The sequence below is a fragment of the Carcharhinus amblyrhynchos genome, chromosome 30, assembly GCF_965287045.1.
Source record: "Carcharhinus amblyrhynchos chromosome 30, sCarAmb.v2.hapA, whole genome shotgun sequence".
Lineage (NCBI taxonomy): Eukaryota > Metazoa > Chordata > Chondrichthyes > Carcharhiniformes > Carcharhinidae > Carcharhinus > Carcharhinus amblyrhynchos.
The window spans coordinates 30,312,258-30,325,886 of NC_137353.1; the positions used below are offsets into that span (position 1 = coordinate 30,312,258).

The window sequence follows — 13,629 nt, forward strand, 5'->3', positions numbered from 1 at the left end:
GGGGATGGTAATATTTAGGAATTGGTGCAGCTACATCACACCAAGTGAACCATGCCTGTCTTCACAGTGGAGTGACAGAGTGATGGACACAGCAGCATTAGCAGTGAAAGATGGCAGTGCAGTCCAACATTTAAGGAGGGCAGGGTTTAAAAAAGATCTGCATACATTTAGGTACAGAAAGATAAAAGCGTCTTTTGTGTGGCAGTGTTGGTTTGGCATGGCCCATCAATAACCAAGGTGGACAGAAGTCATCTTTTCACAGCCTATATCTTGAAGACTGTGCAATTACTGTTTCTGTGGCCTTGAAAGCCAGCCACGAGTTAATGCTAAGAGTGGTCCAACTTTTAATGATCTTCATTGTCAGCAGAATGTTTACAACCATCAAGGTGGTTTAAGTATATTTTTATTGCCTGCAGTAATAGGCGCAGCATTTATGAAGCATATAATTGATATGTTATCATTCGTACCAATGGCTCCATAGCATTTAATTCCCGTAAATCAGTCTATGGCACGTTTGAACAGCAAGCCGCTGTCAAAATATGACACCTATTTGACAATTAGAATTAATGCGACATATCTGGACAGTCAGGAGCTCGTTACGTGATAGTGGTACCTGTTCTGGGCAGGTATTTATATTGTGTGCAATCCTATCCAGCTCTCACTGGAGGAGTGTTTTAAACCAAACATGTTGAGCCTGAACTGATGATTGTTTCATCGCATGGAAAGAATTGTCAGGTGGGAAATTCATTTATCTGATATCTAATAAACATTGAAAAATAGAAAATGAGTAGGACATTTGGTCCTTTGAGCATGCTCCACCAGTCATTTTGATGGTTGATCACCAAGTTTAATATTCTGATCCCCCCCCATATCCCTTAATCCCTTTAGCCCCAAGAGCTATATCTAATTTCTTCTTGATGTGGAGATGCCGGTGTTGGACAGGGGTGGACAAAAGGGATGACCTAATGAAGGAACAGCACTCCAAAGCTTGTGATTTCAAATAAACCTGTTGGGCTATAATCTGATGTAGTGTGACATCATAATTTCTCATTGAAATCACATAATGTTTTGGCCTCAACTGCTTTCTGTGGTAGTGGATTCCACGCATTCACCACCCTCTGCGTGAAGAACTTTCTCCTCACCTCAGTCCTAAAAGGTTTACCCCTTATCCTCAAATCCTGACCCCCACCATCAGGAACATGAATCTACTCTGTCTAACCTTGTTAGGATTTTGTAAGTAAACTCTTTATAAGTTTTATAAGTTTCTATGAGATCCCCTCTCACTCTTCTAAGAGCCTGGGCTCAATATTCAGCAGCTTCAGAGTGAGTGAGACATTTTCTTAAAATAAAACACACACACAAAATCCTCAGGCATTGTCTCAGACTTGGCCCAGGGATCGCTACAGTTTCACCTTAATTAAAAAGGGATAATTGGACACGTAAGAAATCCAGTAGAATGGGCAAACTAATCCATGCGGAGAAGTAAAAACCCCTAAAAACAAAAGCATAATTGTGTAACGCTGCATGGATGATATTCCGATCACATGGTGATTGGGTCGTATCCACAGGCAGGTCTGGGGAAATTTCAAATCTTCAAATATTCAACCATCAGGAACAATGGGAAAAACCTGGACACAGATTGACTCATTACAGCTAACAAAGGTGGATTGGCCATGCTAAATTCTTCCTCAGTGTACCTTTCCACAGTAACTTCATTACATTGCTAACGTAAGCCTACTGGGGACACTTACTAATTAATAAATAAAGAAATAAACAAATAACTTGTCAATGAAGTCATTTTTGCACTACCAACAAAAGACCTATCCTCATACCAAACCCATAAACCATCCGAATAAACAAGAATATCCCTGCACCAACTTGCTCCGCCAACCAGTGGCCCCTCACCAATTCGATACATACCACCCGAATCCATACGACATCCTGCCCGCCACAACATAAAACACCCACAAAGAATAAAGAGTCACCCCCATCGCACCAGCTCTGGGAGCCCCATCACCCTACCCACCCTAACAGGCACATGCGGGAGACAAAAGCACCAAGACGGGGAAGGATAACAAACCATCCTTCAACCAACAAGCTACTCACCAACATCCCCATCAGGAAACCCCCATGACTCTTTTTTACCACCACCTGACCTCTTGTCTCCCCCCACCCCTCCATAGCCCACCTACTACCCCCTCAGTAGCCCACCCACAAACCAAAGAAAATCTTTCTTCCTCCCCCCACCCCGAGAAAACAGAATCTAAGTCTGCAATAGACACAAAACCTCCCCAGTCAGGAAACCCCCAAAAGCTAATCTCCAACACACAGACACCACTTGAACATCCATCCCAGCCCCCGGAAGCATGTAAACCCCCAACCTAGCAGCCCCCTCCCCCTAACACACACACAATCTCAACAAGCACCTCCCCCCACCAACCATCTAAAATATGACACCCCTTTTTCCCTTTGTTCTTTCTTCCCTCCCTCCCTCCCACCACCTACTCCTCCCCTTCTGCCACAGGGGGTACCCCCATTCACCACTCCTCGCAAGAAAAAAACTAACACGAATTATGATATATAATTTTTAAGAAGAAAAAGGCTCAGGAGGCAAAAAGGCAACCAGATAAGGGCAAGGCATCACAGGGAGCAGCAAGGGTTGGACATGAGCAGTAAGTAAAGTGGCAGAGCATGAAGCAAAGGGGACATGTCCTCTCTGTGTCCAACCCCAAAAATCTTCTAAACTCTAGTGAATACAATCCTAACTGACTTAGTCTCTCTTGATATGAGAAACCTGCATTCAAAGAATCAGCCTGATAAATGTTCATTGTACTCCCTCTATAACAAGACCATCCTTCCTCAGATAAGGACACCAAAACTGCACACAATACTCCAACTGTGGCCTCACCAACACCCTTTACAATTGCAATGAAACATCTCTATCCTTATACTTAAATCTTCTTGCCATGAAGGCCAACATGCCATTTGTCTTCTTTACTTTCTGCTTTACCTATGCGCTTACTTCCAGCGACTGATACATGAGGACACCAAGGTCTTGTTGAGTATCCACCTCTCTCAATTTACACTCATTCAAATAATGACCCGTCTTTCTGTTATTGCTACCAATGTGGATAACCTCATATTTATCCACGTTATAATCTATCTGCTATGCAGATGCCCACATACTCAGCCAGTCCAAATCACACTGTCTGCATCCTCCTCACAGCTCACTGTGCCACCCAGCTTTGTATCTTCTGCAAATTTGGAAATAGTACATTTAGTTCCCTCTTCCAAATCATTAATATATAATGTGAACAGTTGGGATCCTAGCTCAGTCCTCTGTGGTACCTACTAGTCATTGCCTACCAATCAGAAAAAGACCCATTTGGACAACTCTTTGCGACTCGAGAGATACAAAGATCTATTTGGATATATTGTTGCGCATGAAGCTCTCGGATCATCTCCTGTGTGGCTCACCATGGTGCTAGTGAAATGGAGCGGATGTATTCACGTGAAGATGTTGAAAGTGCGATATCACAATGTTGTTCGCGGCTTTGTGTGGTGTTGCTGATGTGGTGTCATGATACCGGAATTGGGAGAAGAATATGCAGGCAACATCTTCCTTACTTAATCCTGAAACAACAGCATTACAAAACCAGATCAGTGCTGTTTCTGCCCTTCAGCATTTTATGAGATCACTCTGGAGTCTGCTGCAGGACATGTCTGACAGAGTCATAGAAATCCTACAGTGAAGAAGGAGGCCATTCGGCCCATCGAGTCTGCACCAACCACAGGCTCTACCCCCATATCCCCTAAGTATTTACCCACTAATCCCTCTAACCTACGCATCTCACGATGCTAAGGGCCAATTTTTTTAAAGCATGGCCAATCGACCTAACCTGCACATCTTTGGACTGTGAGAGGAAACTAGAGCACCCGGAGGAAACCCACGCAGACACGGGGAGAATGTCCGTGTGGAGTTTGCACAATGACCTAAGCCGGGAATCGAACCCAGGTCCCTGGAGCTGTGAAGCAGCAGTGCTAACCACTGTGCTGCCGTGCTGCCCGTGTCCACGTTTGTTCTTGTTCTGTGTCGTGCAAAACATTGTAATTACGAGGGATTAGCCACCACCTTCTGGGATCTGGAGACCACTTTGGGATTGGGAGGAAGAGGAGGATTCCACATCCAGCACAATCATGGAGGGAGCAAGGGGGGGGGTAACATTGTGAGACTTCTCTTCAATAGAAATGGGTGTCTCTACCCCAAACGTGGGCCATTCAATCCCCAGCAGTAATACCCATACCCGATGCCCCATTACCAAATTCCCTCCAAACAAAAGTCAACAATAGTTTTCAACAACTTCAGCCAGCAAGAATGCATCAACAACAGAGCTAACCGACTGGGTACATGTCCGTCTTGTGGGCTGGCTGGCAGGGAGGTGGCAACAAAGGCATTGGCAGAGTGGCAGCACTGGGAGGATATGTGCTGCCATCTTGAAAGAGTCAGTAGCTTCCTACACCACAGTGCCCATGGGCAGCACCACTGCCATCCCGGTAATCTGCTCAAATACAGCAGCACAGCTGTGAGAGCCCACAAGCTCCCTGGAACCCTGAGATCTGCATCCATGTTGACAGTCACTTGAGCCTGCATACGGGAAACCAGGGGGTCTTGACACTCCCATTGAAGTTTTCACTGCGACAGTCATGGGGTTACAGTGGGGCGGCACGGTGGCACAGTGGTTAGCACTGCTGCCTCTCAGCTCTAGGGACCCGGGTTCGATTCCCAGCTTGGGTTACTATCTGTTCAGAGTCTGCACATTCTCTCTGTGTCTGTGTGGGTTTCCTCCAGGTGCTCCAGTTTCTTCCCATAGTCTGAAAGACGTGCTGGTTAGGTGCATTGGCCTTGTTAAATTCTCCCTCAGTGTACCTGAACAGGCGCTGGAGTGTGGCGACTAAGGGATTTTCACAGCAACTTCATTGCAGTGTTAATGTCAGCCTACTTGTGACACTAATAAACAAACTAAACTTTTCAGAAATTGTGAGGCTGCATCTCCTGTGCTGCAATGGAAATATGGCCTTATTCGCAGCCTCGATCACTCTGCATGGCGAGGCGATGGCCCAGTGGTATTATGGCTAGATTATTAATCCAGAAACTCAGCTAATGTTCTGGGGAGCTGGGTTCCAATCCCACCACGGCAGATGGCAGAATATGAATTCAGTAAAAAAAAATCTGGAATTAAAAATCTACCGATGACTGTGAAACCATTGTCGGAAAAGCTCACCTGGTTCATTAATATCCTTCAAGGAAGGAGATCTGCTGTCCTTACCCAGCCCGGCCTACATGTGACTCCAGAGCCACAGCAATGAGGTTGACTCTCAACTGCCCTGTGAAACAGTTGAGTGAGCCATTCAGTTCAAGGGTGACTTGGGATGGGCAATAAATGCTGGCCCACATAGCGACGCCCGTGTCCCATGAATGAATAGAAAAAAAACCCCAGGACATTAGCTTTGTCCCTCAGCACTCAATGGTGATCCAGCAGCCTGCAGTGTACCTCTGCAACTTCCCTTTTACAGGGACAGTGCCTTTAACTAGGGAAGGTTGCCTGACACATTCACTTTCTTCAGAGTGTCTCTTGGATCCTGTGGGGAACTGAAGACTTTGGCAGTGAAATTGAGATGAGCTGCGTGTGACCACACGACAATCAGGAAAGTGAGCTTGGTCATCTGATTTCTTACTCATCCCACTTCTAACCAACGTGCGCGGTTCTGAAACCTGAGCCCTGCGCTCCAAATTCAGGGCAGACCCACTTAACCCAGTTTTAATTCAGCAGATGTAGAATCGTTGTAAGAAAATGACAAACTATAAAATGAGGAGCTGAATTATATGCCGGCATGTAATATAAAGTGGATCAATGTAATCTCCAACCTGACATCATAGCAGGGATTTGAACTCAGGGTAAAGGTGCAGCACTGCAGTGTTGCCGTTCTGTCGTCAACTCCTTTCCCTGTGACTGTCATTCTGCGCTGAAATGTTGTATCTGCCAATTTGTCCTTTGATGCACTGTGTTGATCCCTTCCACGTTTTGTGTCTGATACAAAGGGAGGGATTTTCCGGCCACATTCGCCCCACAACCGGAAAATCCTACCCAAGATCAATGGACCTTTGCAGTGTCAGCTCCACCGCGCCCCCCCCCCCCCCCCCCCCCCCCCCCCCAGCCCGCTACGATTCCCGTGGTGGGTGGGACGGGTAAACTCCCCCCATTATGTAACATGTAGACCCATTCCATGTTTGGCATTTAGACGATTGATTTGATTTGCTCTGATTTATTATTGTCACATGAATTAACATGCAGTGAAAACATATTGTTTCTTGCACACTATACAGGCAAAACACGTCATTCATAGAGAAGGAAACAAGAGGGTGCAGAATGTGGTGTTACAGCCATAGTTAGGGTGTAGAGAAAGATCAACTTGTTGCAAGGTAGGTCCATTCAAAAGTCTGACAGCAGCAGGGAAGAAGTGTTATTGAGTTGGTTGGTACGTGACCTCAGACTTTTGTATCTTTTTCCCAAAGGAAGAAGGTGGAAGACAGAATGTCCGGGGTGTGTGTATGTGGTCCTTAGTTATGCTGGTTACTTTGCCGAGGCAGTGGGAAGTGTAGACAGAGTCAATGAATGGGATGCTGGTTTGCGTGTTGGATTGGGCTACATTCACGACCTTTTGTGGTTTCTTGCAGTCTTGGGCAGAGCAGGAGCCATACCAAGCTGTAATACAACCAGAAAGAATGCTTTCTTCGTGCATCTGTAAAAGTTGGTGAGAGTCATAGCCAAATTTCTTTAGTCTTTTGAGAAAGTAGAGGTGTGCTTTCTTAACTATAGTGTCAATTGAAACCAGCATTCCCCCACCAGTAACTCCATCCCCCTCCCTCACACATGCCTGAAGCTGAAGCAGACTGTTCCCCATCTTGGTATCATATCTGAGTCTGGGATGGATTTCTAACCATATGTCCATAGGTTCACTAAAGCATCTTTTCCATCTCTATAACACCATTCAGCTTTTCCCTCCAGCTCATCAGCCGCTGAAACTCTTGTCCTTGTTACCTCCAGACTTCACTATTTCAACACGCTACCCTCCGTAAGTCAAGTGAAACTCTGCTACCTGTGTCCAAAGTTGCACCACCTCCCAATAACCCATCACCCTTGTGCTCGCAGACATACATTGCCTTCCAGTCAACACTCCTAGTCAGACCCTACCCTATAAACCCACGTATTTACCCTGCTAATCTCCCCGACACTGCAGGGCAAATTAGCATGACCGAACAACCTAACCTGTACGTGTTTGGACTGTGGGAAGAAACCAGAGCACCCGGAGGAAACCCATGCAGACACAGGGAGAACGTGCAAACTCCACGGAGACAGTGACCCGAGGCTGGAGTCGAACTGGGGTCTCTGGCTCTGTGAAGCAGCAATGCCAACCACTGTACCACCATGTGTAGTAATTTTAAAATCCTTATCCCTCTATGGCCTCACCCTTACCTTTCTCTGCAATATCCTCCATTGCTGTAACTCTCAAAGGTAGTTGTACTATTCCCATTCCAACCCTTTGAACGTAGGAATATAGGAATAAGGAGCAGAAGTCGATGATTCAGCCCTTTGAGCTTGCTCCTCCATTCAATCAGATCATGGCTGATCTCTCCCTGGTTTCAAATCCCACCTCCCCACCTGTTCCCCATACACCTTAAAACACTTCTTTGAAATCAAAAATGTATCTATCTCCTCCTTAAAATGATTTAATGATTCAGACTCCACTGCTATGGGGCAGCGAGTTCCACAAATTCACCCCCTCTGCGAGAAGTTGTTCTTCCCCATCTCAGTTTTAAATCTACTGCCTCACAAGCTATTCCTGTGACCTCTTGTTCTAGGTTGCCCCATAAGAGGAAACATTTGGTCTACATTTACTTTATCAATCTTATTTAAAATTTTATAACCCTTGATCAGATCCCCTGTCATCCTTCCAACTCCATCGAATATAATTCCAAACTGTTTAATCTCTCTCATGCATCAACCCTTTCATAGAGTCATAGAGGTTTCCAGTATGGAAACAGGCCCTTTGCATCAACTTGTCCATGCTGCCCTTTCTTTTTACCACTAAGCTAGTCACAATTGCCTGCATTTGGCCCATATCCTCATATACCCGTCTAAATGCTTTTTCATCCTTGGAATAAATGTGGGCGGCACGGTTGCATAGTGCCTAGTACTGTTGTTTCACAGCTCCAGGGACCTGGGTTCGATTCCCGGCTTGGGTCACTGTCTGTGTGGAGTTTGCACATTCTCCCTGTGTCTGTGTGGGTTCCCTCCAGGTGCTCCGGTTTCCTCCCACAGTCCAAAGATGTGCAGGTTAGGTTGATTGGCCGTGCTAAAATTGCCCTTAGTGCCCTGAGATGTGTAGGTTAGAGGGATTAACGGGTAAATATGTAAGGATATGGAGGTAGGGCCTGGGTGGGATTGTGGTCGGTGCAGACTCGATGGGTCGAATGGCCTCTTTCTGTGCTGTAGGGTTTCTATGATTCTATGAATCAATCTGGTGAACCTCCTCTGAACTGCCTCCAATGCCACCACATCCTCCCTCAAATAAGGAGACTAAAACTGGACACAATACTCCAGATGTGGTCTCACCAACACCCTATACAATTGCAACAACACTTCTCTACTTTTATACCCCAGTCCATTTGCAACAAATGCCAATATTCTGCTTGCCTTTTTTATTACACACTGTACCTGCAGACCGAATTTCTGTGATTTGAGCATCCTCAATTTTAATTGGTCCATTGTTAATGGTGATGCTTTCTGCTCCCAAGACCCCTTGCTCTGTACTTGTCTCTCTAAAGCTCCCTCTGTACTTCTCTCTTCCTTTAGACCTTTAAATCCTAATGTGTTGACCAAAATTTTGGTGATCTGCCCTAATCGCTCTGTATGTGGCTCGGTGTCAGGCTTTGTTTGCCAGCCCTCCTGTTGTAAACCGCCTTGGGACATTGTATTGCATTGAAATTGCTGTGTACGTACAAGCTGATGTTGTGATAGCTGACACCAGATGTAATAGCTGTATATTGATCCTGTCCATGTTTGGTATCTACTTCAGTAGCGTCAGATAAAAAGTGTTCAGTGCAGGGCAAACAGAAAATATCAGTTGTTGATCTGCGGCAGACTTGTCGAAGCCAGTTAGCACAAGTTGAGCTATGCCCATTGCTACGTCTGAGTGATCCTGCATTGCATGTGTGGTGAACGAGTCTGTATTTGGTAAAGTCCCCATCGTTGATTGCTAGCCAGTCTTCTCTGTTGGAATGGCGGAGACAAAGCTATAAGAAACTGGCAAGAAATGCTTTCAAAAGAAGAGATTTAATGTATTTTTGTGATGCTTCCTTGCAAACAATCCAGAGTTCAGACTGGAAAATCATATTTTCCCAATGATTAAACAATGGATCTAGTGACGACACTACAATGTGGTGGGTCTCTCCCTGATCTCAACTCCACCTCCAGCTGAATGGACTTACCTTGCATTAAGTTGATCTTTCTCTATACCCTAGCTATGACTGTAACACTACATTCTGCACTCTCTCCTTTCCTTCTCAATGAATGGTATGCTTTGTCTGTATAGCGCGCAAGAAACAATACTTTTCACTGTATACCAATGCATGTGACAATAATAGATCAAATCAAAATATGGAGCTACAGAGCACAACGCTGGGCAGGATTTTACAGGCAAAAGGGAGTGAATCATAGAATCTTACAGTGCAGAAGGAGGCCATTTGATCCATTTGCACCAACGACAGTCCCACCCAGGCCCTAGTCCCGTCACCCCACATATTTACCCTGTTATTCCTTCTGACACTACGATCAATTTAGCATGGCCAATATGTGGGAGACAGTGTAACCATCAGAGGCGAGGTGTCAGGCCATTCATTGGTTTGACATGAGTCTTGTACCTCATCTGGGGAGAAAGTGCTGCCTCTGAGAGCTTCCAGCCAATCAAATGGCCGCAAGTCTTCTGGGCCTAACGGGGCCACCAGGAGGAAAGGCCACAAGTGGGACTGCAGGCCCTAAAGGGAGGGCTGTGGGCTGAATAGGGCAAGAGCAAGAGGCAGGGTGGCGGTCGAGGGCAAATGTATGGATGGAAAGGCTTTGTTGGGAGGGATTGCAATGAGAACAGAGGGCCTGTAAAGGTCACTCCCTCCTCCCCACTCCCACAGCCAACCCACCCTTTGACTTGCCACCAGCCCCACAAGAGACATCTTCCCCCACTGCTGGTATAAGTGTGGTTGGGAGTGAGGGTGATGGGCAGGGAGGGTAGGTGTTGGGAACCAAGGCCATGGCGTGGCACCCAAACCCACCTCCAGGAGGTCCTACATTTCAGCCCAAGTTTGAATCCTCCATTCGCTCTTCAGTCACTCTCAATCCTCTGTTTCGTCACCTTGTCCATTCTGCAGATTTTTGTTTCCGGTCTGACTTCTCAAGGGGGGGAGAAGGGGGACCTGTGGCACTCTCAGATTGATAGAGATTATTCCATGAACATCGTTACCCACCTTCAGTTCTGTATGTGTGCACAGTAAGCTTGATTGGATAGTTAAAGTATCAAGCAAATGCAGAACAAAAAGTAAACAACACGAGGCGGACAAAAACATATCTAACATTTCACACACTTGAATGCTTACTGTATTACCTTTTGTTTTATCATTTGCACTGTGTCTTTACCCAACTCAGTCTTATTTTGCACTCTTATGGGAGGCGAGAGCCTAGTGGTATTATCACTAGACTATTGATCCAGAAACTCAACTTACGTTCTGGGGATTCAGGTTCGAATCCCGTCAGATGGTGACATTTGAATTCAATATAAACTAAATCTTGAATTAAGAATCTGCTGAAGATCATGAAATCATTGTCGATTGTCGGAAAAACCCACCTGGTTCGCTAATGTCCTTTAGGGAAGGAAATCTGCCGTCCTTACCTGGTCTGGCCTACATGTGACTCCAGAGCCACAGCAATGTAGTTGACTCTCAACTTCCCTTGGGCAAGTAGGGATGGGCAATAAATGCTGGCCAGCCAACGATACCCGTGACCCATGAATGAATTGCACTCTCACGCTAAAGTATTGTTATGTTCATTGCTCATCTCTAACTTGTTTTGCTGCCTATCTCAGTCGCAAATGCTTTTTCCAATTCTGTCCCTGTTACCTTTTCCAGCTTTACTTTCATTTGCGTTTCTGTCAATTTTCCTCCGCATACTCAGGATGGTCCGTCCTGCGCCCCCCCCCGGGCCCCGACCCACTCCAACTCCCACTTGAAGGGTCACAGCCACATCTCAGCTGTAGTCAGTACAAATCGGGGACAGATTTCTGATGTAACCGTGGTGGCCGTGGCATCTCAGGACATTTGTGGGGTTTCCTTTTTGAACTTTATTTATTAGTGTCACAAGTAGGCTTACATTAACACTGTAATGAAGTTACTGTGAAAATCCCCTAGTTGACACACTACGGTGCCTGTTCGGGTACAGCGAGGGAGAATTTAACATGGCCAATGCACCCTAACCAGCACGTCTTCGAAGACATCAGCAGTGCGTTTGTGCTGCGCACACAGGCCAAAGTGAAACTGAGACTGGAGCACGTGATACACCACTCTCCTAGTGATGTTTACTCTTTAAAGGCAAATTACAGTAAGTTCAATGCTATACCCACCATTGCCCAACCTCTGCCCAGCAGATGCTGAATGCCAATTGTAACACACAAGGGAGGGGGAGTTTTCACGTCCCAACTGCTACAAGAATTGTAGAGGGTGGTGGGAGTCAGGTGGGGGCATGCAGTGGTCCATTGACCTCAGGCGGGATTTTCCAGTTTTGGGGCATGTGTGGCTGGAAAATCCCAGGAATCAGATATCAATACAAACTGGAGGTCTGTGGCAGATGTTAATAACTTGAGGAAAGGAGAAAGAACACAAAGGAACATTGCATTTAGGAGTAGGCCATTCAGCCCTTTGAGTCTGCTCCACCATTGAATAATATCATAGTGATCTGGTTATGGTCTCAATTACATTTTCCTAACTGCCCCCCCCAATTACCCTACACTCCCTCATCTACCATAATGAAAGTACTGTGTGCAACTGGAGTACTGTGTGCAGTTTTGGTCCCCTTATTTGCGAAAGGATATATTGGCCTTGGAGGGAGAACAGAGAAGGTTCACCAGGCTGATACCGGAGATGAGGGGGTCAGCTTATGAGGAGAGATTAAATAGACTGGGCCTGTACTCGTTGGAGTTTAGAAGGCTGAGGGGGGGATCTTATAGAGACTTACAAGATAGTGAAGGGGCTAGATAGGGTGGAGCTAGAGAGATTCTTTCTGCTTAGAAAGGATAGCAGAACTAGAGGGCACAGCCTCAAAATAAGGAGGGGTCAGTTTAGAACAGAGTGGAGGAGGGATTTTTTCTCTCAGAGGGTGGTGAATCTCTGGAATTCTCTGCCCATTGAAGTGGTGGAGGCTACCTCGTTGAATATGTTTAAGTCACGAGTAGATAGATTTCTAAGCGATAAGGGAATTAAGGGTTATGGGGAGAAAGCGGGAAAGTGGAACTGATCCACTTTAGATCAGCCATGATCTTCTTGAGTGGCGGGGCAGGCTCGAAGGGCTAGATGGCCTACTCCTGCTCCCATTTCTTATGTTCTTATAAAGCAAGTAATGCACACCAGGCCTGTCCTCTTGTCTGTATGTTCTACAGTGCTTCACCTATGTGTCGGTGAGCATAACAGTACATTGGGGCTACACATCTCATACCTGCATAACATTATTAACATGGTTAAAGCTGATGTGTAACGTGGCAATGTCATACCACAGTGGAAATTATTTTACCTAATGAGATAATGTTCAGGTTGTGACTATGGGGACGATTTAATTGACTCGCCTCAGGCTTCTGTCGATTGGTGGAGGGGTGTTGCTAGGGGAACATTCAGATCTAGAGCAGCACTTTCTGGAACAAATGGATGCAGCGAAAAAAAAATTTTATCTTCCAGGTAAATCGAAACTCAAGTGACGAGACAGGGTGTAGCACCCGGACTGAACAAAAACAGCAAAGGAGTCTCATCAAGAATTGGTGATTAGCAGATGTCAAGCTGGGCTGTTTTTGTTTAAGGGACAGGGAGATAGAGGGAAGGGAGATGGGCCCCACTCTTTGCCACTTGAGTGATCATGAAGAGTTTGCAGTTAAAGTCAAGATTTCAGCATGGTGAAGTTAAGGGCAAGGGGAATACCCCATGAAGTGTGAGGAACTTCAGTACGTTCTGTGGAGAGTGAAAAGAATTTTCGACAAAAGTGTTATCTCATGATTTAGTCAGTGCTGCCTCCTGTATGGGTTAGGACATAAGAACATAAGAAATAGGAGCAGGAGTAGGCCATCTAGCCCTTCGAGCCTGCCCCGCCATTCAATAAGATCATGGCTGATCTGAAGTGGCTCAGTTCCACATTCCCGAAGGTATTTACCACACTTCTTTTGAAGAGAGATTGAACCGTTTAGGCCTACACTCATCAAGAGGAGATCTAATTGACTATGTAAGATGTTAAAGGTGATTGTCAGAGTAGACGAGGAGAGGAT

At 45.8% G+C, this 13,629-nt stretch overlaps 1 protein-coding gene across 2 annotated transcripts in view; it reads left to right on the forward strand.

Moving 5' to 3' along the window:
• Positions 1–13,629, forward strand: part of ajap1 (adherens junctions associated protein 1) — a 269,987-nt gene that overhangs the window by 66,275 nt on the left and 190,083 nt on the right. The window lies entirely within an intron of this gene.